This window comes from Mesoplodon densirostris, chromosome 10 (assembly GCF_025265405.1).
Source record: "Mesoplodon densirostris isolate mMesDen1 chromosome 10, mMesDen1 primary haplotype, whole genome shotgun sequence".
Classification (NCBI taxonomy): domain Eukaryota; kingdom Metazoa; phylum Chordata; class Mammalia; order Artiodactyla; family Ziphiidae; genus Mesoplodon; species Mesoplodon densirostris.
The window spans coordinates 101,637,058-101,663,402 of record NC_082670.1 but is presented as its reverse complement, the minus strand read 5'-3'; the positions used below and the strand labels follow the sequence as shown (position 1 = coordinate 101,663,402).

At 42.5% G+C, this 26,345-nt stretch overlaps 1 pseudogene; it reads right to left on the bottom strand.

Annotated features, from left to right (window-relative positions):
* Window positions 1-4,729: 4,729 nt before the first annotated feature.
* On the bottom strand, window positions 4,730-5,383 carry LOC132497508 (eukaryotic translation initiation factor 4E-like; annotated as a pseudogene).
* Between the last annotated feature and the right edge of the window lie 20,962 nt (window positions 5,384-26,345).

Here is a 26,345-nt window from a genome sequence, read left to right as displayed (position 1 = left end):
CAAAAGCATGACATATTGGTATGTAATATGCTGCCACACCTGTGTTGCTGTATGACTTCTGGTGGGACTTAACTGTTCTAACAAAAATGTTTATCAAACTATAAAAATGGAAATAAAATACAAAAGAGCACCATGGTACCTTGCTTATTCTTGGAGTAACACACAAAGTATTGAGCAGATCAAGGCAGGAATCTTACAGGTCAAAGAAACTTGGGGGTGGAGTGGCTAAAAAAAAGTCAGCTCACCCAGAACATGGTGTGATGATTCTTAGTTTGATCCTGAAATAACTTTGGCTGTTTTTAGTCAAATGGCAGTAAAAATAGGAAAGGCTATCACAGAACAAAAAGGCTCAAAGTAGGGCTGTGATCATCTCTTGTCAGGTGATACCAAGGAGAACAGATATGGAACTCTCCAGTATGTTCAAACCATCTCTGCCTTGGCAAAACTGAAGGACGTGGCAGGACCTCAGAAAAGAGAGAGGATGAGAAAGTTTTAGCATCTGGCTGAGGTCAAAGAGGAGATTAAATGTGTCTTGGTTATGCCTAGGCTCCTTAGAAAACTTTTGCAGTGACTTCATTTGCAAGAGAACAGGAATGAGGTTTAAAAAATGTCACTTGTGACCCTTTATTGTGACATAAAGCCCTCTCAATCCCCTCAGAGCCTTCCGGCATAGAGCTTGGTTCAAGATATGAGTTTCTGAGGTAGAGACTGAAGGCATTTCAAAAAAGCCTACTAGAGCGTTAGAACATCTCAGTGCTGGTCAGCTGGTCTCCCTCCTTGCCGTACTACGAGACAGTTCATCCAGTGATTTCACGGGAGTCCAGCTTGCGACCTTCAGCCTTGCAGGACCGGAAGTTCACTCCTGTTGCTGATTTATGGGGACATGAATAACAGAGAAATTGAGCCATTCAAATATTACTGCAAATGTACAGACTTATATGGGGAATTGGAGCAGTCAAGGAGAATACTCATGTTTGCCTAAACCAGGATATCTTAAAATCTCTGACCCGGGCTTCCCTGGTGGCGCAGTGGTTGAGAGTCTGCCTACCGATGCAGGGGACACGGGTTCGTGCCCCAGTCTGGGAAGATCCCACATGCCGCGGAGCGGCTGGGCCCGTGAGCCGTGGCCGCTGAGCTTGCGCATCCGGAGCCTGTGCTCCTCAATGGGAAAGGCCGCAACAGTGAGAGGCCCGCGTACTGCAAAAAAAAAAAAAACCCCAAAAACAAAACAAAACAAAAAAATCTCTGACCCATCTGCATTATTCTTTCAACAAATACTCCCTGGGTGCCTGCTGAGTGCTGGCCATGCAGGAGACCATGCTAGAGGCTGTAATTTGTGGTTAACAAAACAGACTGCCCTGTGTCCTTGGGACTCATATCCTAGGAGGTCAGACAAGTCAGTACATAAGATGATTTCAGATAGGGGAAAGACTGTCCAAGTAATTTTAAAAGGATTATAAGAGTGAACAGAGGTGCTACCTGTGATTTTTCGTGGTGTTCCGGTCCCTGGTTCCATTTGTTCCTGAGGACCAGCTGTAACTATTCGTTTGATTACGAGCAGGACCTCTGAATCCCTTTGTTTGCATATGACAGTGCCAGTTGGGTTTCTGTCATTTCCAGTCCGAGTCCTGACTCATGTACTTCATGACTAATAAAGGAAAGTCTGGACTCCTGAGCCTGGCATTGGAGGCCCCTCTCAAGCTGGTCCCAGTTGGCATTTGCAGCCCTAATTCTCACTGTATCCCCCAGAGCACCTTCTACTCCCCCTGACATAGCTAGTCCCCTTCTGCCGTGCCTGCCTTATACAGGAGGACAGAGAAAGTGCTGTGGAACCTTCTACCGGGACCTTTAGTGCTTCCCATTGTCTAGATTTACCCCTTCCCCAATTCCCTGGCCAATGTGTCCATCTGTGAAATATAAATGGTGTTCACGGCCCCGTTTATAACTTCCCTCCTCCAGGAATACGTCAAACGCTTCAGCTAAAATGAATCTTCTTGTTGCACGTTGAGCCTCTGTCAAAGCATTTAATAAAATTTGCCTTGCCATGTAATTACGTACATTATGGGTCTAATTGCACATAGGAATCCCTGAAGAATGGAATCTCTGCATTTAAAAACTTTGTACTGTCTTCAGTGCTTGGCAACACAAATTGAATTTGCATCTCTGATACAGAAATACCCTAGAGGTATAAAGTGCTATAAAGAGTTCAGGGTAGTAAAAACAAGAGCAACCCTATTTTTTGTGTTCTCTGTGTCAGGCATTGCATAATGCTTGAGATACAGCATGCAATTCTTGTTTTGGCTAACATAGGGTTAACTTCTCTAACAGGCAAATCCTGGAGTGTCAATGGCTTAATATAGTGGTTTATTTCTTGCATTTTTGCAAGTCCAGGATTTGAATTTGATGGACAGTTCTCCTCTCCAGAATGACTGAAAGACCAGGTGTCTTGCACTTTCTGGTATGGCAGCAGGTAGAGCCTAACGCCATTTGCTGGGTCCTCTGCATCAAGAGGCTTGCTGTGCCTGTGAGTGTGGAGAGCTGCCTGCAGACTCTGGTGGGCCAGGCCTTGAGGTGGTGGGAGTCCTTTCTGCTCAGTGTATTGGTTAGAACTTGATCACATGATCCCATCTCGGTGCAGAGAGGCCTGGGAAGCAGGGTCCCTGGCTGAGCAGTGCTCCCAGCGTGGCTGTAGTCTGTGGGGAGGGAGCGTGATCCTTGGTGCCCAGCCAGCCGTTTGTGCTGTAATCATTATAACAACCCTATGAGACACGTTCTGTTTTTATTCTCCTCTTATAGGTCAGGAGCTTGGAGAAGAGAGATGAAGTGACTTGTTGAAACTGCCCTGCTAGAAAGTTCAGAACCAGGTTTAGAACCCAGGTCTCTCTGCCTTTCAGAAGCTGCCTTGGCACTGATACATAAGGCAGCATTTCTCTTTGCTGCATCTCCCAGGTTGCGAAAAATGGTTCTCACATCAGTCTCCCGCTATTGAGCATGCTCAGTAAACCTTCCGGCGTCTCTGTCAAAGCATCCCCTTCTGTGTAGGTATTTGTGGTCTCTGAGCATGGCAGGACTCGTTATCCCCTCTGTGGCCAGACCCTGTACCCTTTCTCATCCACCCCTCTGGGTCTGCTGCATCCAGGCCCACAGCGTATGCTCTTGTGGTTTATGCTTGATGGACTGTGATGTCCGACAGCTGTGGATCCACCGCTCAGCAGATGGAGACACGGCTCTGGGGGGAGGTGTGTGTCTCATCTCGGGGGAGGATTTGGTAGAGGGTGTGCAGGGGAAGAGAATGGGAGAAGGAGCCGGTCTTTTTTTTTCTCAGGATGACATGTGTTTCAATCAATATTGAAGAGTAAACATGCATGAAAAAAAATAGACACAGTTCAGCCCATAGCTTGTAATTGCTATTCCAAGAAGGAATGCTGGAACTAGGCTTCACTGTTGGCTCTGAAGTTTCATATAATAAACCATCCGTGGATTTATTATTTTTTCTGAGACTCTCCTCTGGGTCCTCATGTTCCAGTGTTCATTAGTTAAGGTCTAGGCTGACAGTCTCTTTTGGGGAGGTGAAGCATCGGTACACAATGACAGTAGGTGGCTGCTTTGCGCCTAAAGGCACTCCGCAGCTGTGGGTGGCGCTGGTGACCAGGGAAGGGAAGGGTCTGTGTGCACTGAAGTGGCCAACAAAGGCTTCCTGGAGGAGGAAGGGCTTGCTTTTTTTTCCTTTTCTTTTCTTTTTTTGTCTAAAAGACAATTCACTGTACACATTCTATTTACTGTTTTCTACAGTGTCTTAATATGAATGGGGCCGCTTTTCTACTTGAGCCATTTTTTAACCAAAGCAAAATAACCTAAGTATAACAAAGTGTTAAAATACAGCATAAAGATACAAAAATAGGCATACTGATTCTAATTAGGAATGTAATTATGATGGTACATTTTTTATAATCCACATTATATTTAGGAAATCACACAAACATAGATCACTGATTTGAATGAAATGCATAAGTTTGTAGTAAATCTTTGTAGTTACAAAAAAAACCCAAAAAAACTACCAAAAAATGCACAAAATTAATCTTTTTTCCTCCTTTGTGTCATATTCCTGGATCCTTCACCAGTATTACATGAGGAAAAAAACAAAAGCAAAACAAATGAAAAACTGAAATCAGAATCACTGATGTTATCAAGTAGGGAAACAAATAAATTAAAATCTAGCAGCCATCAGCAAGAGTACAGCACAGACAATGCTGTAAAAAGAAACAAAGACAATTGTTAGAAAACTGCATGCGTCATACTCTTTCAAACCAGCAAAATAAGCTCCTGCATACAATGGAACATAAACAGAATCGTTCTCTTGTAAGGTATAGAAATGCAGATTCTTTTCTTTAATATTGTAGATGGGCCAAATGTGTTTGTAATGTTTAATTCTATTAAGCTATTACAGAGTGGGCCAGGAACACATTTATGGATTCTGGGGACGATGTGTACTATACTTCTTTGATTGGGATAGTGGACACTCTAGCCAAAATTTAAAAAAATATATATATATGTATGAACACAGAAGTACAAGACAAAGGCGAATGAGACTTCTCTTATATCTTAGCAACATTTCGATGGAAATCAAATTTAAATGCAGTCCCCTCTGCTTTTGAAGAGGCTTTGGTTCAGCTCCCAAATCTCGATTGCTTGACGCATTCTCATACCAGAACACTCAGAAGGTGTCTTCTTAAACAACAAACCTAGTTTTAGTGGTGGAGCCGCTCTTAGTAGGTGTGTCTGCATGGGACTGATAACCAGTCACTATCTTTGGAGGAAGTCCTAACCTTTCCTTGTATACCCTCCCTGTATGTGTAACAGCTTCTCAGTTTTCACATTCAGTAGTCCACATTGCTATTTTTTCACCTTTAGCTCTAACATTAACAACAGCTCCACATATATCATCACTGTAGTCATCAAAAGATTCTCCAATAAGGCACAGCAGCGTCTCTAGCCAAAAGCAATCGAGGTCACTTGGTCTCTGCTGTTGGTTCAATGTAATTAGCCATCGTCCTCCTCGTTTGTTTTTCTCATCTTCCCACATAGGCTCAATACCATCCTTAAAAAGTGAGTAGTCACAGCCAGGCATTAAACTGCTAGACAACTGGATATGGTTGTACAGAGCCCCAAAGTCTTCAACAGTATCACACTTAGAGATCAGCCGAAGGTTTGCTTGCCAAGTTTTGCTTTTATCATTTTTAAAAATCCAGAGTGTCCATCTGTTCTGTAAAGGATGTTTAATATAGTGTTCTGGGTTAGCAACCTCCTGATGAGATTCTGTTTTCTCTTCTTCTGTAGGTGGGGCATTAGGTGTAGGGGTGGTTTCCAGTTCCACAGTCACCATCTTAGATGGATCTCGAAGAGCTTGCTTTGAAGCCAGAGAGGTGGGATGGATTTAAATAGACGGACAAGAAGTGGCAGAGCATTTCTGGCCAAGAGGAGAGAGACAGACGTGTTGGGGCTGAATGAATAGAGGTGCAGTCAGGGTGGGGATGAGACCTGCCCCATTGCATCAGAGGCTGTGGCTGGGGAAGCAGCAGGGGATGGGGGGGTGTTGGGGAGATTGAGAGGGTAAAAGGGGTCAGAGGGCAAAGCATCATTAGAAGATGACTGGAGAAGTTTCAGTAACCGAGCCAAGCGTCCCACTTGCTACTGTTTCTTCCCAGGAGGGCTTGTTCTTCCTTGACAGGTTAGAGGTAGGACCAGGGCACCAGTTAGAAAGCTTGGCTTGGTCAGGCCCTGGTGCACATGGAAGGGGAAGAACTTAAGAAGAGTCATTCATCGTGGGCCCCTGTAACCGTTGTCCTGTGCTTCTCTGCCCTGAACCATCACCACCACCATCACCTCTGCAGATAACGCGTCCCTCCAGTTCCCACTCCTGGGAATGTCCGTGCCTGAGACCAGGTGTGTCAGAGAACATCGTTCTTTCATGCTTTGCCAGATTTTTCATGCTGTCCTAGGGACAGGTTCTTGAAAAGTGACTAAGCTTGAACCTACGTCAAACGAGTTGGGTGAGTGTAGAGCTTGATTAAATTTGGTTTCACAAAGTGAAAAAATACGCCATGTCTTGCCTTTTAGCATTTTAGGGTTATTGGTGCTGCTTTGATCCTGAGCCAGGGTGGCCAATGCTGGGAGTGCATCCCCTCTGTCATCCCTTCAGAGCCCTTTGCTGTTTTGACCACACTGGCTTCCAGGGTGCCTTCCCTCCTGACCCAAGTTTGTTTTCATAGGAAACAGACTCTGAAGCAGGAATTGAGAGCAGGAGGTTCCCTGGGAGGGGTGCATAACCTTGGGCAAGGATTCTTCCCTGGCCAAGGGCAATTCCTGGGCAGGATTGCAGCTGGGGAATGAGATCTTTGAACTTGAAAGGGGGGATGGGGAGTGGGGGGGTTGTCTGGGCAGGACAGTGCAGCAGCCACTATAGCTCCCAGCAGCCAGCACTTGAGTTCTCTCAGCAGAGAGACAAGAGACCCTCAGGCTGCTGGACCCCCTTTGCCATTTCCTTCAGAAAGCCCGGAAGTACCTGGGAATCTACATACCCCAGGGCAGCCCCTAACCAATGACGAACACAAACACCCGGCTTCCTTTACTACAATGGTGACCATTCTGAAGTGTGACCCAAGTTGTCTCCAGAGCTCCCCCACTGGGACTGAGCCATGGTCCCCTCCATGGGATGGATACTTGCCTGATGTCCCCCTCTTGTTTCGTCCCCTTACCTCTGGGTCCCATGTCCCCATTCAGATAGTGCCTGTTTTTTTGTTTTTTTTTTCCTGGAAATGCTTCATAACAACTCACTTTCTCCTGAGTTCGGCGGTCAGCTTTGTCTGTTCCGGGGAAATTGATGACCCTTGAGTATGAAATTGTGACCCTTGAGTATGTTGTTGAACCTCTCTAAGCCTCAGTTTCCTCATCTGCAGAGTAAGCACAACAGTGAAAATGAATGTGTGGGATTGTTCTTTAAGCTATGAGAACACACCCAGGACAAAGTAAGTCCTGAGTAAAGACAGCTGTTATTAACTGAGTAGTAATACTCTCTGGCTTTGGCTACAAGAGCCAGATACCGCCTCATTTTGGCTGAAAAGGGTGAGCTTAGCATCCTCTGTGTTCGGACTTGAAACTCCTACACCTGAGGTCCTGTTTCCTCATTGTTTCAGCTTCAGTCGCAAGTATCGGCTGCACTTTTTTTTTTCTTTCTTTCAGTGTGAAAGGAGGAAATCCCTGAAGGAAAGGTCCTGAGTGTTCTTTTAATTAATTAATTAATTATTTATGGCTGTGTTGGGTCTTCGTTTCTGTGCGAGGGCTTTCTCTAGTTGCAGCAAGGGGGGCCACTCTTCATCGCGATGCGCGGGCCTCTCACTATTGCGGCCTCTCGTTGCGGAGCACAGGCTCCAGACACGCAGGCTCAGTAGTTGTGGCTCACGGGCCTAGTTGCTCCACGGCACGTGGGATCTTCCCAGACCAGGGCTCGAACCCGTGTCCCCTGCATTGGCAGGCAGATTCTCAACCACTGCGCCACCAGGGAAGCCCCTGAGTGTTCTTTTGAGTTTCTGTATATTGAGTTTCCTGATAGCCTCTCCTTATAAAGAACCTCTTGAACTAATTAAGCTAATTGGAGACGAAGCTGGCTCATTTTCACATGCTGCTCCAGCGAAAGTGCCTGATGTTTAAGAATGTAAATTTCACTGAATTTTTAAACTGTGTCTTGCGGTGGGGATCTTGGTGGTCGGGGTCTTCACTTGGAATCGGTGGGGAAAAGCAAGGGCTCGTCATCCCTGGGGTCACCTTTGCCCTGGATCCAGCTCTCCTGTCCCATACTTGTTGACAAGGCCCGTGGCTCCGCCACCATGGCTGGTGTGGTGACCAGAAACCACATGGGTTAACCTTGAGGACTGATGGCTCCGCAGGACCACCTTGGCTGCATTCCTCAGTCTCAGCTGCCTAGGGTGAGTCTGGCATATCATTTTGAATTTGTCAAGGTGGCTCTGCTCGGTTGACTGTGGCTGCCTGAAGAGCTGTGTTAAAGAGGATTCCGAGTTCTTCTTTGGCTTCCGTGAAGAAGAGAGCAGAGATTATCAGTAACATCTGTTCTGAATATTGAGTAGGCAATGATGGTGTGTGTTTGCGAGACTGGTGTAGAGCTCCATGTTTCTGCAGAGATTCCAAGTTTTCTATGGGTAATAAAAGTTTCCTATTATTTTATATAATACTATATTATATTTTATATATTGCATTTTATTATAACTTGGAATATATTCAGATATATTCATATTTGTAATTATAACATATAAAGTAAAAATATATATAATATAAAATATATAATAACATACAAAGGAATGTATCCCATATTTATATACATATATATATGAATCCCAAAAGGTGAGGAATATGAGTATTAGCATTCATCCCTTCTAACCTTCTTCCAAACCCTCATTCTCTAATGAATTCAGTTGTCAGCTAAAATTACCTCTGCTTACAGACTGTATTACCCTTGACAAGTTATTCAGTTTTTCTCTGACTTGGTTTCCTCAGCTGTTAAATGGATGGGAGGGTCTGCCCCCCAGGGTTGCCATGGGAACTAAATGAGTGCTACATCTGCAGTACTCAGGGCAGCGCCTGGTATATAAGTAGACTGAGATGCATTAGCTCTTACAATATTCAAATCACGTTACTGTGTATCAAGCACCCACTGTTTGCCACCAGCCGATGTTCTGTGGAGGCTGCTCTTTAATCTCCAAGGCTGTCCACTTATCTCCCTTTTCAATCAAGAGGAGAAGAAAGTAATTTTCATTTTTATGTCAGCACTGCTGATTTTCTGATGAAGTTTCCAGAACACTAGAAACCCCAGAGAGAAGGCTTCTTCTTTAACAGTGCTGAGACCGAGGGAAAGAATACACATGACAAAGAGTCTGTGTCTTTCCCTGTAAGACCTGGAAGATGAAATTAAAACTTAATTTCTTTTCCCCTCTTTACTGTAATGTTGATGGAATTTAGCTATTAAAAATAACTCTTCATGTAACTTAGCTCATTGGGTCTTCTCATGTTTAGATACAGAGGACATTGTTACCTTTGCCTTTGCAAAGCAGGGTGGGCTTATGGAAAGAACCAGGGTTTTGGTGTCAGATAGAGTTGGACTCAGCCCCACCATGAGCTGTCTGACACTGTAAGCAAAGTGACTTGACCTCACTAAGCCTGCTGTCCTCAGCTGTAGAATGGAAGACTAGCCAGCCCCTGCCATTCATTGGGTCTCTGCAAATTCATGCTTCAGAGCCCCCTGTTCGGCGAGGGTTATAGGTTATAACGAGAGTCCCGAGGTCCTGCAAACTTCTAAAGTGCCTTCTGAATCTTCAGAGAAGAAATTAAATTATATCTAGCTGGTCTCAAATATAACGTATCATTGTTATAAGCCTTTGAGTGTTTGAGCATCAATAAACCTGTGTAGGCTCATCTGGTAATTTTGTTCAGATTATGGGGTCATTCCCAACAAAGGGAAGGTACCATAGCCCGCGGCAGCTAGCTGCTGGATAACAGAATTCTTTTTCTGATAGAACCACTGTGAGGCCTGGATTAGTGGTGCAGCATAGGCCATAAATGCCCACTCAACACATAAGGCCCTTGGAATGTACAGTGTAAAGTTCACCTGCACTGGGCTTATATAATTGTCCGTGTACTTAAGTTAAATTATAGCTCTGTCACGTGCTAGCTTTGGGATCTCAGCTTCTCTAAACCTCAGTTTCCTCATCTGCAAGATCAAAATGAAAATGTCTTCTTTGTGAGGTTGTTGGAGAGATGAAGTGATGTTGGGCCCACAGTAACTGTTCCGTCAGTCGTGCTTGGGCCTACTCTTCTCTCATTGTTACGCTTATTCGGACCAAATATATCAACATTTCTGTGGAAAATGTATAAGGTGAATTTCAACTCCAGATTTTAGGAACACGTTGTCCTGCACGGTGTTGCTCTGAAAGCAGTGATCTCCCGGATCTCAGTCTCGGATGGTGGCTCCCCCTGTCTGGGGAACATGTTCCAGGGGAGCTAAGTTTGGGGGAGTAAAAGAACAGGGTGGGGATTTCAGGATGTAGACATTTTAGGTGGCCTGGCCAGTTAGGTGGAGTAGCGTTGGGTTGAATCTGAGTGTCACTTCAGTCACTGCTTTTCTCCTTCACTAGCCAGGATGCTAGTTGGGCTCCTCCCCAATCCTCCATGAGAATTCTTCTCCGCTGGAGCCTAAGAAAGCCGATCTCAGGGTTTCCTGCTGCTCTCCTGCCCCTCATACAAGCACGAGGCTCACTCGAGGTTTCCTTAAATGGTTTTATTTTATAGTAAAAAAATGTTTTCAGGTGATATCACTCACGTAGAATCTTAAAAACTCAGAAATGAACTTATTTACAAAACAGAAATAGACTCACAGACATAGAAAACAAACTTATGCTTACCAAAGGGGAAGGGGTTGGGGGAGAGATAAATTAGGAGCTTGGTATTAACACATACACACTACTGTATATAAAACAGATAGACTACAAGGACCTACTGTATAGCACAGAGAACTATATTCAATATCTTGTAATAACCTATAATGGAAAAGAATCTCAAAAAAATTATAAATATATATATATTTATGAACAAATAAATATAGCTGAGTTACTTTGCTGTGCCCCTGAAACTAATACATTTTAAATCAACTCTGCTTCAATTTAAAAAATGTTTATGTTTATTTTAAAATTTACATATGGTAAAATTCACTCTTTTAGTGCATAGTTGTATGTGTTTTGACAAATGCATACAGTCTTGTCACCATCATCAAAATCAAGGTACAGAACATCACCCCCCCAAATTCCCTCTGGCAGTCCCCTTGGTGTTTTACACTCCTGATGAAACACAAAATATCAGGCAGAGGGGAGTAAGTAACTTTTTTTGCAACTTGCCCTTTACTCTTTTCTCACACAGACTCTTTTGAGGAAGACGGAGTTCCCTCTAAGAGGCTGATGGACCGTAGAGGACTGTCCTGTGGGAGCCCAGTGCTTTCTAGGGTCTCCGAGATCTCTCATGGCAACCAGAGCGGGGGTGGGGGTTCTGAAGCATGGGGCTCCCAGGGCCTGGGGACCAGCTTGGTCAAGGAGACCACTGGGGCTTAGATTAAGGGAGCTAGGGGTACCAAACGAAAGCTCTCATGAGAATTTTTCTTCCCTTGCTCTGTCTGCCATGAAAAATCCTGGGCTGCAGGGTTAACGAGCTGAAAAGCAAAGACTAGCTCAGAGCAGAGGATACAGGAGTAAATTGGGAAGAGGGAATAGGATGGGAGAGGAATATTAGGTGTCTGAACAGGAGAGCAGAGAGGAGTTCCAAGGATGTTTTCGGAAAGGTTTCCGTCAGGACCCTGCTGGCCCAGAGTCCTCTTTTTGTGAATGAGAATACGTAGACCCTGCTGGCCCAGAGTCCTCTTTTTGTGAATGAGAATACGTAACCCCTCTTATCCTTCTGCAGCTCTGCTCCCACAGATAGCTGAGGGGTCTGTGCCCCCATGCACCCTTCAGCAGGGCGTCCTTGAGCAGGACACAACCTGCACATCCTTTTGGGGAGAACATCCATTGCAGTTCTCACACGAATCAGGCATCGGTGTTCAATGAATCCTTCCCCGATAACCCAGGATAGCAGAAATGTTGCTGAATAAAAAATGATGTGTGGAAAATGCACTGGCTTCAGCCATCAAACTTTTTGGCAGAGATATTAAAAATGCAGGTAAAAATGTTCCGTTAGGACCCTGGCTGTCCGTATGTCTTGGCGAGATCTTATTATGGAATGTGTGGTAAACGCTTGGGCTTCCGTAGCTAGCAGCAGTTCGCTGCCTTTGTGTTTCACGTTTCAGTAAAAAATATCAAATGTCAAAATGCACGTCACTGTCTAAATAAAATTTTACACTGAAGAATGGGAGGAATGTTGCTGTTGAGTCATGAGATGTCACGCCTGACAGGAATGCTGATGTCTTGAATGGGTGGCTGATGAGGACAAAGGAGGGAAGTGGGAATATTTTGCTGGGCGTGAGATTGGAGATCTGTGTCTGGCAGTGCTGAGTTTTCCTCACCTGTGATAAAATCACAGCCTGGATCAGAGTTTCTTGTGTAAGTCATCTCCATCCTGGGTCTGGGTGCAGCATCCCATAGGCTGGGAATATGGACTAGTGCTTTATTTCTTCATCTGGAAGCCTTAAGAGAGTTTTAAGGTTTTTTTTATGGTCACATAATTTTATTATTTTAAAAAATTAAAAATTTTAATTTTCTTATACAATTTTTAAATGTGACCTTCCATTTACAGTTATTACAAAATACTGGCTCTATTCCCTGTGTTGTACAATATATCCTTGTAGTTTATTTTATACCTAATAGTTTGTACCTCTTAATCCCCTACCCCTGGATTGCCCCTCCCCACTTCCCTCTCCCTACTGGTAACCACTAGTTCGTTCTCTGTGTCAGTGAGTCTGCTTCCTTTTTGTATATTACCTAGTTTGTTATATTTTTTAGATTCCACATATAAGGATATGATACAGTATTTGTCTTTGTTTGACTTATTTCACTTAGCATAATACCCTCCAAGTCTATCCATGTTGCAAATGGCAAAATTTCATTCTTTTTTATGGCTGAATAGTATTCCATTGTATATGTATATACCACATCTTCTTTATCCAATCATCTGTTGATGGACATCAACAGATGCTAAGCTAAGCTTTTTTTAAAGATGATGATTTCCCTACCTGGGCTCTTTGGCGGACTCTGGGAGGGTTCACGCCAAGGAGTACTTCCCAGAATTTCTGCAGCCAGTGTCCTTGTCCTCACTGTGAGACACAGCCACCCCCTGCCTCTGCAGGAGACCCTCCAACACTAGCAGGAAAACAGGAAACTTCCACGAGCCTCTTAGGTAGCTTCATCCACCAGAGGACAGACAGCAGAAGCAAGAAGAACTACGGTCCTGCAGCCTATGGAACAAAAACCCCATTCATAGAAAGATAGACAAGATGAAAAGGCAGATGAAGGAACCAGATGAAGGAACAAGATAAAACCCCAGAAAAACAACTAAATGAAGTGGAGATAGGCAACCTTCCAGAAAAAGAATTCAGAATAACGATAGTGAAGATGATCCAGGACCTTGGAAAAAGAATGGAGGCAGAGATTGAGAAGAATGCAAGAAATGTTTAACAAAGATCTAGAAGAATTAAAGAACAAACAGACATGAACAATACAATAACTGAAATGAAAACTACACTAGAAGGAATCAATAGCAGAATAACTGAGGCAGAAGAACGGATAAGTGACCTGGAAGACAGAATGGTTGAATTCACTGCTGCGGAACAGAATAAAGAAAAAAGAATGAAAAGAAATCAAGACAGCCTAAGAGACCTCTGGGACAACATTAAACGCAACAACATTCACATGATAGAGGTCCCAGAAGGAGAAGAGAGAGAGGAAGGACCCGTGAAAATTTTTGAAAAGATTATAGTTGAAAACTTCCCTAACATGGGGAAGGAAATAGCCGCCCAAGTCCAGGAAGTGCAGAGAGTCCCATACAGGATAAACCCAAGGAGAAACACACCAAAACACATAGTAATCAACTTGGTAAAAATTAAAGACAAAGAAAAAATTATTGAAAGCAGCAAGGGAAAAATGACAAATAACATACAAGGGAACTCCCATAAGGTTAACAGCTGATTTCTAAGCAGAAACTCCTCAAACCAGAAGGGAGTGGCATAATATACTAAAAGTGATGAAAGGGAAGAACCTGCAACCAAGATTACTCTACCCAGCAAGGATCTCATTCAGATTCGATGGAGAAATCAAAAGCTTTACAGACAAGCAAAAGCTAAGAGAATTCAGCACCACCAAACCAGCTCTACAACAAATTCTAAAGGAACTTCTCTAAGTGGGAAACACAAGAGAAGAAAAGGACCTACAAAAACAAACCCAAAACAATTAAGAAAATGGTAATAGGAACATATATATCGATAATTACCTTAAACGTGAATGGATTAAATGCTCCAAACAAAAGACACAGGCTCACTGAGTGGATACAAAAACAAGACCCATATATATGCTGTCTACAAGAGACCCACTTCAGACCCAGGTACACATACAGACTGAAAGTGAGGGGATGGAAAAAGATATTCCATGCACATGGAAATCAAAAGAAAGCTGGAGTAGCAATCCTTATATCAGAGAAAATAGACTTTAAAATAAAGACTATTACAGGAGACAAAGAAGGACACTACATAATGATCAAGGGATCAATCCAAGAAGATATAACAATGATAAATATATATGCACCTGACATAGAAGCACTTCAATATATAAGGCAACTGCTAACAGCTATAAAAGAGGAAATCGACAGTAACACAATCATAGTGGGGGACTTTACCACCTCACTTGCACCAGTGGACAGATCATCCAAACAGAAAATTAATAAGGAAACACAAGCTTTAAATGACACAACAGACCATATAGATTTAATTGATATTTATAGGACATTCCGTCCAAAAACAGCAGATTACATTTTATTCTCAAGTGCACACAGAACATTCTCGAGGATAGATCACATCTTGGGTCACAGATCAATCCTCAGTAAATTGAAGAAAATTGAAATTATATCAAGCATCTTTTCTGACCACAATGCTATGAGATTAGAAATCAATTACAGGGAAGAAAACGTAAGAAACACAAGCACATGGAGGCTAAACAATACGTTACTAAATAACCAAGAGATCACTGAAGAAACCAAAGAAGAAATAAAAAAACACCTAGAGACAAATGACAATGAAAACACGATGATCCAAAACCTATGGGATGCAGCAAAAGCAGTTCTAAGAGGGAAGTTGATAGCTATACAAGCCTACCTCAAGAAACAAGAAACATCTCGAACAATCTAATGTTACACCTAAAGGAACTAGAGAAAGAAGAACAAACAAAACGCAAAGTTAGCAAAAGGAAAGAAATCATAAAGATCAGAGCAGAAATAAATGAAATAGAAACAAAACAATAGCAAAGGTCAATAAAATAAAACTGGTTCTTTGAGAAGGTAAACAAAATTGATAAACCTTTAGCCAGATTCATCAAGAAAATGAGGGAGAGGACTCAAATCAGTAAAATTAGAAATGAAAAAGGAGAAGTTAAACAGACACAGCAGAAATACAAAGCATCCTAAGAGACTACTATCAGCAACTCTATGCCAATAAAATGGACAAGCTGGAAGAAATGGACAAATTCTTAAAAAGGTATGGCCTTCCAAGACTGAACCAGGAAGAAATAGAAAATATGAACAGACCAGTCACAAGTAATGAAATTGAAACTGTGATTAAAAATCTTCCAGCAAACAAAAGTCCAGGACTAGATGGCTTCACAGATGAATTCTATCAAACATTTAGAGAAGACCTAACCCCCCTGCTTCTCAAACGCTTCCAAAAAATTGCAGAGGAAGGAAAACTCCCAAACTCATTCTATGAGGCCACCATCACCCTGATACCAAAACCAGACAAAGATACTACAAAAAAAGAAAATTACAGACCAATATCACTCATGAATATAGATGCAAAAATCCTCAACAAAATACTAGCAAACAGAATCCAACAACACATTAAAAGGATTATACACCATGATTAAGTTGGATTTATCCCAGAGATGCAAGGATTCTTCAATATATGCAAATCAATCAATGTGGTACACCATATTAACAAATTGAAGAAAAAAGCCATATGATCGTCTCAATAGATGCAGAAAAAGCTTTTGACAAAATTCAACACCCATTTATGATAAAAAGTCTCCAGAAAGTAGACATATAGGGAACCTACTTCAACATAATAAAGGCCATATATGACAAAACCACAGCAAACATCATTCTCAATGGTGAAAAACTGAAAGCATTTCCTCTAAGATCAGGAACAAGACGAGGATGTCCACTCTCACCACTGTTATTCAACATAGTTTGGGAAGTCCTAGCCATGGCAATCAGAGAAGAAAAGGAAATAAAAGGAATACCAATTGGAAAAGAAAAAGTAAAGCCGTCACTGTTTGCAGATGACATGATACTATACATATAGAATCCTAAAGATGCCACCAGAAAACTACTAGAGCTAATCAATGAATTAGGTTAAGTTGCAGGATACAAAATTAATGAACAGAAATCTCTTGCATTCCTCTACACAAATGATGAAAAATCTGAAAGACAAATTAAGGGAACACTCCCATTTATCATTACAACAAAAAGAATAAAGTACCTAGGAATAAACCTAGCTAGGGAGACAAAAGACCTGTATGCAGAAAACTATAAGACACTGATGAAAGAAATTAAAGATGATACCAGCAGTTGAAGAGATATACCATGTTTTTGGATTGGGAGAATCAATATTGTGAAAATGACTATACTACCTAAAGCAACCTACAGATTCAGTGCAATCCCTATCAAATTACCAATGGCATTTTTTACAGAACTAGAACAAAAAATCTTAAAATTTGTATGGAAACACAAAAGACCCCCAATAGCCAAAGCAGTCTTGAGGAAAAAAAACAGAGCTGGAGGAATCAGACTCCCTGACTTCAGACTATACTACAAAGCTACAGTAATCAAGACAATATGGTACTGGCACAAAAATAGAAATATAGATCAATGGAACAGGATAGAAAGCCCAGAGATAAACCCACGCACCTATGGTCAACTAATCTGCGACAAAGGAGGCAAGGATATACAATGGAGGAAAGGCAGTCTCTTCAATAAGTGGTGCTGGGAAAACTTGACAGCTACATGGAAAAGAATGAAATTAGAACACTCCCTAACACCATGCACAAAAATAAACTCAAAATGGATTAGAGACCTAAATGTAAGACTGGACACTATAAAACTCTTAGAGGAAAACATAGGAAGAACACTCTTTGACATAAATCACAGCAAGATCTTTTTTGATCCACCTCCTAGAGTAATGGAAATAAAAACAAAATTAAAGAAATGGGACCTAATGAAACCTAAATGCTTTTGCACAGCAAAGGAAACCATAAAGAAGATGAAAAGACAACCCTCAGAATGGGAGAAAATATTTGCAAACGAATCAACGGACAAAGGATTAATCTCCAAAATATACAAGCAGCTCATGCAGCTCAATATTAAAAAAACAAACAACCCAATCCAAAAATGGGCAGAAGATCTAAATAGAGATTTCTCCAAGGAAGACATACAGATGGCCAAGAAGCACATGAAAAGCTGCTCAACATCACTAATTATTAGAGAAATGCAAATCAAAACTACAATGAGGTATCACCTCACACCAGTTAGAATGGGCATCATCAGAAAATCTACAAACAACAAATGCTGGAGAGGGTGTGGAGAAAGGGGAACACTCTTGCACTGTTGGTGGGAATGTAAATTGATACAGCCACTATGGAGTACAGTATGGAGGCTGCTTAAAAAACTAAAAATAGAATTACCATATGACCCAGCAATCCCACTACTGGACATATACCCAGAGAAAACCATCATTCAAAAAGACACATGCACCCCAGTGTTCCTTGCAGCACTATTTACAATAACCAGGTCATGGAAGCAACCTAAATGCCCATCGACAGACGAATGGATAAAGAAGATGTGGTACATATATACAGTGGAATATTACTCAGCCAAAAAAGGAACGAAATTGGGTCATTTGTAGAGATGTGGATGCATCTAGAGACTGTCATACAGAGTGAAGTAAGTCAGAAAGAGAAAAACAAATATCATATATTAACGCATATGTGTGGAATCTAGAAAATGGTACAGATGAACCGGTTTGCAGGACAGAAATTGAGACACAGAAGTAGAGAAAAAACGTATGGACACCAAGGGGGGAAAGTGGCGGGGGTTGGTGGTGGTGGTGTGATGAATTGGAGATTGGGATTGACATATATACACTGATGTGTATAAACAACCATCTTGTTTATGATTTCCTTTGCTGTGTATAAAAAAATAAATAAACAAAAAAAATAAAGATGATGACTTCCTTTTTTTTTTAATACTCCATGACAGCTAAATTTTCGGGTACATAACAGTTTCTCAATATCTACGTCTATTGGGTTGATGAATATGTATGGCAATAACATATAAGAAATATTTTTATTTCTATAAGTATTCCATAGCAATGCTAATTCTTCATCACTGTGTTGGTAGATAGTGTGGCTTGGAGGAAAGAGACCACACTTTGGACTTGGATTCAAATCTTTACCTTTTCTGCTTCTTACTATTTGTGCAACCTTAGGAAAAGAAAAATTTTATGAGTCTTTTTTTTATATCAGAGTTTACAACGCCTGTAGGCTGAATGATCCTTTCCCCAGACAAAACTGAGTAGGATAATAACCTCTCTCAGTTAACATTAAACTTGGGGGTTGGATTTGGGTATATGAGTCAGGATATCCCAAGTGATGCTGCTGTAACAAACAGCCCCATGGTCTCAGTGCCTAGATTAACAAAACCCCATTTCTCTTTGATGCAGGTTCTCTCAGGGTCCTGGTGGCATCCCGAGTGGTTCTGCACTTTGTGTAATCGAGGCTGCCTTCTATTTCCACATGAAGTCTCTTCCCTGATTACTGCAGCAAGAAAAGAGTGCTAGAACATTCCACATCATCAAGTAAGTGCTCCAGCATGAAAGTGACAAATACTGCTGCTTCTCGCAACCCCTAGGCTGGCAGGCAGGTGGGAGTCAGGGAAGTGTAATCCATCCATCCAGAAGGGAGGGATAACGAGATATAAAAGGACATAAGATGCCTCTACCACAGTGCAGGAAGTAGGTGTTTAACCAGATACATCAGATGTGTAGATCTCCAGGGAGCCAAATGGCTGATGTTTTCCAGAAGACTATTGGACTGTTGGTAATGGGATCAGGCTTCCGTAATTGCAGAAATACTCTGCCAGCTCATGAGATAAGTAAGAGTTAAATTCCGTGCTTTTATGAACCTGGATTTTCACTTCTGTATCAGACTTCCATTTTTGCCAGATTCTTTGGGGCAACTAGAAGAAAGTGCCGTAGCTGTAACTTTAAGGAGGTTATTTAACTTTTCTCAGGGGTTGTCACATGAGATGGCAGGATTCGACTATTCTTTGTCCCTCTGCCACACTGTGTGGTTTCTATAGATCTTCATGGTCACTGTTAGCAGTCCTGAGAGATAGCCCTTCTGAATATACGGAGGACTCTTACGTGCTAGTGTGGACTTGAGCCTTTTCTGTGTTCTGCACCACTCGTAAGCACAAACCCTCTCTTCCTGTCTTTTTTTTTCCTCAGAAATTTGGAGTTAGTGCTCTTGACAATAGAGAGCATCCATTTTTTAAAAGTCAAGTGTATTGAGGTATAATTTCCATACAGTAACTTTTCCCTATTGAGGTATACAGTTCTATACATTTTGACAAATATATGTAGATGCATAACCACCACTGCAGTTGAGATGCAGGATCTCTCTCCCTTTATCCCACTGTAGTCAGTCTCCATCTCTCACCCCAGTTTCTGGCTACATTGATTTGATTTCTGTCTTTAGAGTTTTATCTTTTCCAGAATGTCGTAGGAATGGAACCATAGAGTTGGTCGCCTTTTTTTTTCTTAAAGAAGATGTTGGGAGTAGGAGTTTATTAATTACTTTATTTATTTTTGCTGTGTTGGGTCTTCGTTTCTGCTCGAGGGCTTTCTCTAGTTGCGGCAAGCGGGGGCCACTCTTTGTCACCGTGCACGGGCCTCTCACCGTCACGGCCTCTCTTGTTGCGGAGCACAGGCTCCAGACGCGCAGGCTCAGTAGTTGTGGCTCACGGGCCTAGTTGCTCCGCGGCATGTGGGATCCTCCCAGACCAGCGCTCGAACCCGTGTCCCCTGCATTAGCAGGCAGATTCTCAACCACTGCACCACCAGGGAAGCCCGTGAGTTGGTCGCCTTTGAGTCTGGCTTCTTTTACTCAGCAAATTGCCTTTGAGAGTTATCCATGTTGTTGCAGCATCAGTAGTCTTTTATTGTTGAGTGGTACTTCATTGTATCACTCTTGGTTTATTCAGCGTTCGTAGTCATTTGGCCTGTTTCCAGTTCGGGAGCATCAAAGGTTTTTAAGAGGAGAATTGAACTATTTTATCATTTGAAGGGTGACTGGGTTAGAGAGTGCCCAGTTAGGAAAAGGACCATATATAAGGCAGTGGCTATGGATTTGAGGAGTTGTATATTGACAGTCTTTATCTTAGGTACGTGAAGGCTTTTACACACAGGGAACTAGAGGCTTACGTGGCCACTGGGAGAGGAGGGGCGGGGATACAGGTCTGGCTGGAGACCTGATGATCTCAGCTTGCAGCTCTGATCCAGGTAGCTCTCAGGTGTTCCTCTGGAAGCTACTTGCGGATGCTCCTCCAGGTGTCTCAGTCTGCAGAAGTAGTTCTCACTATGTGGTCTCCCAACCTGCAGCATCAGTGTCATCTGGGCACTTGTTAGAAATTCATATTCTCAGGCCCCACCCCAGGTCGCCTAAGTCAGAGACCCTGGGGCTGGGGCCCAGCCATCTGCGTGTTACCAAGCCTTTCAGAAGATTCTGATGCATGCTAAAGTTAGAGAACCATAGGTCTGTAGCAGAAGTACAAGGGGTCCCCATGAAGCTCACCTAAGAGCGGCTTCCAATCCAGTGTTGACCCATGTGTCTCCATGTCCATGCTCTGCCTTCCAGATCTCACTCAAGTGGCTCTCATTGACTAAGTCTAATCAGAAACCTTATGGGGGAGGAGATTATGGGAAACGTAGTTATCAGCTTTCTTCTGAAATACACACAGGAAGCTCAGAGAGAGTGGACATGATCGTAGGTTGATGAGGAACGATCTAGCACAATATGGGGGAAGATACGGAGTTAGCAAAACGTTTGAGTAATGGTCAGAGGTGGTGACTAACCGTGGGGCTTCTGCAGATGCTTTTAGCTTTAAAACCAGGTCCTCACTCCAACTGTTCTTTCTTCTGCCTGGTTAGGTGGCACCTCACGGAACTTGCATTTAAGTGAGCCTCAGTTCACACGTAGTGAATTTAGTGGCTACATGTGGGTATGTGCTATTTCCAGTCTCTGAGGCAATTACATCAAGTTATACCCGCACACACTGGGGAGGTTGCTATTTCCAGTAGGCTAAGGTGGTTTCTTCCTGCTGTGTGTCTCATCTGTCACAATATGTCTGTGGTTTTTCTGCTTGATATTTTAAGTCAAGGAGAAAGGTAGATAATACTTAAGGAACTTGTAAGCCAAGTGTGTAACCATTTTGCACAATTCATGGTTTTATTTAATGAGCTTTAGTACCACAGGATGAGAGTTGTTCCCAAAGGGCCTCAGTCAACTAGACTATTGAACAGAAATGCAGAATGTAAATTGGGTTTTGACTAAAATCATCCTGCTGTTACTTTTTATGGAACCCATAATTTCTGGTCGAGATCAGGCATGTAGAAAACTGTCATTATAGAAATGCCTTACGGGATTTGACCAACTGCATTTGGCGCGCAAATGAATACTTGGCAGCTTGATTCGTGTGCCACTTCCAGTTGTGTAGGGCTAAATATATATCACATGGTTCTTAGTAATGCTGCTCTCATGGCTTTGTGGATTCCACATACTACCTGTTAGATCCAGTATGCCTCATAATTATTTATTTATAATTTTAAAGCCAGAGGGAAGATGCGTTTTCTTTCATTTCCATTCTCAGGGCAGATTTTTCTTTGAGGATAATGGTGAGATGTTTGGAAAACATGGAGAAAAGGAAGACAAACCATATGCTATTTTCCTCCTGGTAACTGAATGTAAACAATTGCTCGAGATTGAATTTCTTTCTTCCTTTGTACTTCCTCCGGGGCTGCTCTGGACTTGGGAATTCAGAGTGAGGTTGGTAACCAGGTCAATACTTGCACAACTGATTTCAAATATTACCTGCATGCTGATGATTCCAAAATTCCAAAGCTGCAAATATGGATTTCTGTGTGTCTGCTGGATGTCTTCATCTGAGGGTCTCATACACAGTGTGTGCTGGAGCAAACTGAGGAGACTGACTTCTGCTGTACAGGTGCTAGTTCTCCCTTGCCAGCAATAGTTGACATTTCTTGAGGACAGCATGCCTTCATCATCATTCCCTTACAAGGCTTGGAGTGTAGTACACACTTAACAAATTCCTGTTGATTGGAAAACAGTGGTGGCAACAGCAAGTGGTATATCCAGGCGGGGCGCTGATGAGAATATTCACATTGTGTAGATTTATAATGTCTCCTGCAGCACACCTCTAATTGCCAGAATCCACTTTTAGCCAACAGCATCTTAGCCATTCCAGTGCCTAGTAATAAGAGTAGAAGGCAGTCTGGTACGTTGGAAAGAGCACATGTTTTAGCAGCTGTGTGTTCGCATTCTGACTCTGCCCATTAGAATTTATTTAACGACTGACTCTCTCAGCTGTGAAATGAAGCTAGCAACATTCACCATAAGAGAGTGTCTTGGAGTTGCTAAAGCATATAAAACGCTTAAATGATGCCTAGCACTTAGTAGATGCTAAATAAACGATGACTTTGCTTGTGCTACTTCAAATCTGTGTGCTCTCTTGTGGTTAATAAGGGATCCTCCCAATCACTGCAAGAGCTTAGGGATGACTGTGATCTCTGTCTTGTAAATGGAGCCCTCAGCTGGTCAGTGGGGAGCTGGAACTAGGAACTGGACTTTTTTCTGACACCAAATCCTTTGCTCATTCCCTTGTTTTAAACTGTCAGCACTTTGCAAAAGCATCCTTATTCTACATCCAACGCAGAATCAATTCCTGTTTTCTCCTCTCCTTGTAAAGTGCTCCGTATGTACTGTTTCTGTGATATTTACCATATTACCTTGTGATTAGACATGGGTCTGAATTCTTGAAGGCATGCGAGATCTTGAAAGCAGGACCTGGTCTGATTTTTCCAGGTGGGCACAGTGTCTGGCACATAGTAGGTACTCAGTGCAGGTTTGTTGAATTAGGGAGGGGAAGAGTCAGCAGGCAGCAGAGTTAAAAGGTTCCCTTAATTAAAGAAAAAGGAACTAAGAGCATTGCTGGGTACTGCAAAAAAAAAAAAAAAAAAAAAAAAAAAAAAGAGCATTGCTTGGGGTATTATTCCAAAGCCAGTGTGAGCTAACAAGACAGGAAGCAGCCATGTGCAAGTAATGTGCACAGCCCACCCCACTGAGAATGTTAATTACGTTTTTAAAGGGAGACAGCGAGCCCTGGTTGCTTTTAGCACAAAGCAGTGGGGAGAGGGACGGCCCAGGGAAGGAATGCTAAATACTTTCCCTGATTTGAGTTGCCAGCTCTCTGTGTAACTCTGGGAAGGGAGAGGATTCATGAAAGGTAATTGTGATGTTTTTTCATCTGGAGAGAGATTTCATCCCTGTTGTTCTGATGATGATTCCACAGGTACCCTTCTTGCCCAAGTATCTTTTTTAGTACCTCTCCTTATGACCTTGTCCGAATCCCCTCCTGGTCTAAAGTACTCCGTATCCTCTAGAACTTGGCTCTGTTCATGGTTCCTCTCCACTCTCATATGTTCAAACTGATTCGACCTGTTTTCAAGGAGAATTTTAAGATGCACTGTCAGCATCTTAATGAGCTTAGTCTTTGACTTACTAATTCCACTTTTAGGAGTCTCTCCTATAGAAATTCTGCTTCAGGAAAGTGCAACGTATAGTACATGCATAGGCTTATGTATAATAATAGAAATTAGAAATATCTGCAATGCTCATCAGTAAAAGATTACGTAGATAAATCTTGCCATAGCCATTTTATGTAACTGTTAAGATGAATAAGGTAGATCTCTATGCAGGGATATAGTTCTATTATGTTGAAAAAGGAAGTTGTAGAATAATGTATATTGTGTGGCCTATTTTCATCTACAGAAAAACCCAGAAACACATGCCCCATTCATTTACCCAATGAATATTTATTGGTGTATACTGTGTGCCAGACAGCACACAGAAAAAAAAAATCTGCCTTTCTGGAGCTTACATTTTCATCCAGGGAAATTAATAGTAAACACAATCAGTAGGAGTACATAGTATGGTAAAATTTATGATAAACATTAAGGAGAAGTATAGAGTGAATAGGTAAACCTCTGAGGCTGAAAGTGGTGGGTCCTGGGGGAATGGGCAGGGCTTTCATTTTCTACTTTACTTCTGTATTGCTCAAATGAATGTGTGTTAGTTTCATTATTATTATTATTATTTTATTTATTATTTTTTGCGGTACGTGGGCCTCTCAGTGTTGTGGCCTCTCCTGCTGCGGAGCACAGGCTCCGGACACGCAGGCCCAGCGGCCATGGCTCACGGGCCCAGCCACTCCGCAGCATATGGGATCTTCCCGGACCGGGGCACGAAGCCGTGTCCCCTGCATCAGCAGGTGGACTCTCAACCACTGTGCCACCAGGGAAGCCCAGTTTCATTATTTTTTAAGGGGAAGGGAAAGAGTTTCCTCTCTCTCCTACCTTCAACTTTTCTTATTCAGTGAGATGTTTCTGTTCCACTTGAAACACAGCAGTTTCTCTTCTGACTTTAAAATAAATGAAAATCCTCCCTTATCCTTAAGTCCCTCTGGTTACAGACCTATTCTTCTATCTTTCCCTTCATCATAAGGTTTTGGGGAGAGTCATGGACATTCAGAATCTCTGATTTTTTACCTCCCATTTGGTCCTGTACCCAAGCCCATCTGGCCTTTTAGCCTCTGTGCTGCTGAAACTGCTCTGATTTCATCCATGCATTCTGAGGACATCCATCTCCTCCTATTTCTCTGGGTGGCTCTGCTCAGAGCCATCTGGTGTCCCCCCCGCCACCCCTTCCATGAGCTTCTTCATGGTTCTGTCCTGAGGTCACTACTTTTCTCCCCTCTACCTGCCACATGGTCTCTGGGTGACCTCATCAACCCTCATCCTTCAATGGCCTGTTTTCTAATGTCTCCCAAGTTTCGAGCTCCGTTTGAACTTTCCTTCCTAGCTTTAGGTACCATGTGGCTGTCCCTTTGGGACTTCAAACTGAGCATGTTTTTAAAACTGAATTTACATCCTTCCTCTTAAACTGCTCCTTCTCCCTTATTTTGTTCCATGGTTGGGAGTAGTATCATTCAACAGTCAACTAAGGTTGAAAGCTGCGAGTCACCCATCGTGGAAATGTGTCCTACTAATTATAGCCCTTAGCACCAGGCACCATATCCAGCAGGTAGGGGGCACTCAATAAATGTTTGAAAGTAGGAAGGAGGGATTAACTGGAGCTTTGCAACAGAGATAACACCATGAATTTACCCCACTGTTTCATTTTCTTACTGGGAAGAAAGGAATTGGGTATTTCTCAGTCCCTTTGTGTCTACATGAGTTCGCATCTCTAATTCTAGACAGCGGGATGTGGGTGGTAGTGATGTTCATTAGTTTCAGGTCTAGTCATAAGACATCCCATGTAACCTTCCACATGCTCTCTTACTGTCCCCATCTGCATGGCTGGAAGCAAAGGGCTCCAAAGCTTAGAAGACAGTAGCATGTAAATGGGAGGAACTGAATCTGCTCCTCATCCTTGCTTGGAAGAAAGCCAGGCAAGAGAGCCACTCATCCAGGAGTGTTGACATTAGACTTTGCATGATCAAGAGAGAAATTCTTACTGGGTTAAGACACCAAGGTCATAAGGTTGTTTGTTGTAGCAGGTAGCATTAATTAGAATAGGCTTCAAAATGCAGTTCTTCCTTTGGCACTTGACAATACAAAATTATGTTGTTTAGCAAATATGTGTCATTTAGACACAAGTACAGTCACTTATCAGCATTGTATTTGACAGTTTGTGACACAGCCCTCTGTCTTAGGAATAAGTCTTCCATTTCTTTCAGATCTCAAGTTCTCACATGCCTTGTGTGGTGGGTTCACCCTCCTACTCTGTATACAGTGGTTGGCCCATCCTGCAGGCTGAAGTTAGGTTCACATTGACCTTCAAAATGCCCAGTGGCTGCCACTATTCCATAACAGCTTACCAGATCTTTAGCCTCTGTTTCCTTGACCATTTCCTGAAAGACCCTTTGAGTTGTCCTACATTTTCATACCCATACATTAGATATTGGTTTCCTTATGGTAAGTCCAGTGCTACTATTATACAACTTTTTGTCAGCCATTAGGGGGAAAAACTGTACACCAGCTAGAAAGTAAATTGAAGATGTGTCTGTGGTGTAGGGCACACCATGCACTACGAACTTGCTTACTCAGGACAGCATGTCACAGTGCTCATTGGCTGAGAGTGTGTAGGGCAGTCTTGCAGGCTAGCTTTCCATTGGCTAAGGGCATA